The sequence below is a fragment of the Aplysia californica genome, unplaced genomic scaffold, assembly GCF_000002075.1.
Source record: "Aplysia californica isolate F4 #8 unplaced genomic scaffold, AplCal3.0 scaffold00508, whole genome shotgun sequence".
In the NCBI taxonomy this organism is placed as follows: domain Eukaryota; kingdom Metazoa; phylum Mollusca; class Gastropoda; order Aplysiida; family Aplysiidae; genus Aplysia; species Aplysia californica.
In genome coordinates this window covers 461,777-464,209 of record NW_004797778.1, presented here as the reverse complement: position 1 = coordinate 464,209, position 2,433 = coordinate 461,777, and the positions used below count along the sequence as shown (strand labels likewise).

Here is a 2,433-nt window from a genome sequence, read left to right as displayed (position 1 = left end):
AAAACAACCCAACCCAACAACAAACACACACAGCACCCGATAATCTAATCCATATAACCCATACATCTCCCCTCTCCCCAATAGACATGGAATTTTAAAGAAAATAAACAAAAAGAATGAAAACTAGAAAACGAACGTAATAATAAAAGGAGCGCAAATAGACTCAAGAACTGGAAACACAATAGGCAAAGCAATATTATATGAACTAACCAAACCCTCCGCTCTTGCAGCAGGCTCCCACAACAGGGTGCGACTGTAATAGATGGGAAGTTGCTTTCTGCGCAGAGGAAGCAGTACGTAACACTTGTGTTTTTGGCATTTTGCTCCATCAAATCTTGCAAGCTGGCATTGATTTCTATAAGGCCTGTAGAACCCGAAAGATCAATACTATGCTTAAGAAAAAAGATTGATGTAAGTGGGCGCTACAGTAAAGACATAGGAATGAAATATATTCTCTCTGGAAACGGTGTTTGTGAATAATGAGTAGTTTTCTCTCGCACAATATTTCATCTATCAAAGATGGGCGAACTCAGCAGTTCCCTTGCATCTGCCCTCTCTTGAAACCGTGTTAGATTGATGAGCCGCCCCACCCCCGCACACAAACACAAAAACGATGCTGGGTGATTGTGCTTCGAAATGGAAAACGTTGGTGGGAAATTAATTATGAACGCACTAATTAAGAGAAACCGCTCGAGCCTCACAATGTTATCACGTAAGGGCATTCTATCAACACCACTCTCAAAGCCTTTTTTAGAATACATATTACATGCAAACTGTACTCTTAAAGACAAACTCTTCAAACATTAAAAGAATCGGAAGCCCCGAAAGAACAATTGTGTGGGTAGCGCCTTGCCGATTACTCGCGGAGAAGCCAATAATCATGACATCTTAGACGTATTGATACCAATATATTATTTTCTACCAGATTAACCTAAAGAACCTATACAACAAGATGATTTATTCAACCAGAACTGCCCACTTGGCGCCAACTGCGATTTTGAGGACGCCTTTTTAAAATTTGCTCAAAGAGAGGAGTGAAACATTTTGTAGTACATTTGCTTTGGTTCATTCTAGTCTACATAATGGGGTGGGGGGAGGGGGGGGGGGGGTGAGAGACCCCAACATTACTTTACATTTCAGTTGCAATTTTAGGGTTAGATTTAAGCATAGGTTTAGCTCTAAGTTTTGGGTAAGGGTTAGGATTACGGTTCGGTTTAGGGCTTAGTGTTATCATCATTTTGTTTCCTAGCCTTTAAGGACATGAAGTTTGGAGTTAGCTCGGTATTATATGAAATCATTATGGGAAATCAGATAAATTCTAAAAGTATCTATTTTTGTTGGCTCTACTGTAGTAGTCAAAGATCAAAGAACTAAGTTCAAAGCAATTACTCCTTTGTATTTTCCCCTCGCAAGTGCTGGGAATGGGCGTCATCAACACACATTGTACGCTTGTTTGTCTCTTTGGTTTAAAAAAAATGTCTAACCCGAATAAAAGCAAAAAACAAAACAAACCCCAACAATCTCAATCATCAGAAAGATAAATTCAAACGCAAAATACCATTGGCAACTGCCTCGAACATGTTCGACATCGCTTGCAAGGAGAAAGTAGAGCCCATCGAATTGGGGGGGGGGGGCATTGTGCTCCAAATCAAAACAAGTGCAATGACGGTCCTGCAATGGAATGCTGTAGGACTCCAACTTTCCATTGCAGAACTCCTAAACTTACGGACCACTCTGAGCCCATATGTGACCTGTATCCAAGCGGCAAAGTTTGCCCAGGTTCAACCATTGACGTAACAGGATTTACTGCTTATCATCAGATTCACAGAAAGAACCTGATTGTTTCTAGTGGGATCATCATATACATTGACAAGAATAAACTCCATGGACAAATAAACCTGAGGAGGACCCTCCACGCTTGTGCCAGACGGGTTGTCCTGCACAGGCCAATCCCGATCTGCTTCGTTTGTCCTGCCCAATTACTCTCTCAGAATTGCTTAGCCAACTGACCTAAAACACGAACTTTCAAAACCTTTGATTTTGGTGGGAAACTTTTACACCTTTAGCCGCCTTTGGGAAGTTAAATCAATAAAAGAAAAATAATCGAAGACTTTTCACTCCCCAACAACATGTCTTTTAAATGATAAATTCGGCACCCACCGAAACAGATCCTTTGACCTTACCTTTTGTACCCCTGACCTTGTCCAAGATTTTGAGTTGTCTGCAATTTTCAATTTTTCTAACCCCCACCACCCCCCCTCCCCCTTGACACTTTGCGATCACTTGGCGCAATAATGCGCAGGTGAAAATCATCCCAGGGGCCCGAGCAATCTGTTACAGTCACTCTCCTAGCTGGGTGACCAGGTTGGGTATTTTGTACTGCTGGCTGTGTGACTGCAAAGTGTTAAAACAACAATAACAAACAACCCCCCC

At 41.7% G+C, this 2,433-nt stretch overlaps 1 protein-coding gene across 1 annotated transcript in view; it reads right to left on the bottom strand.

The window, feature by feature from the left end:
* LOC101855815 overlaps positions 1-2,433 on the bottom strand; it is a gene marked incomplete in the record, with an annotated part of 28,851 nt that overhangs the window by 19,732 nt on the left and 6,686 nt on the right. Inside the window, 1 exon segment of the mRNA XM_013086815.2 lies at positions 211-364.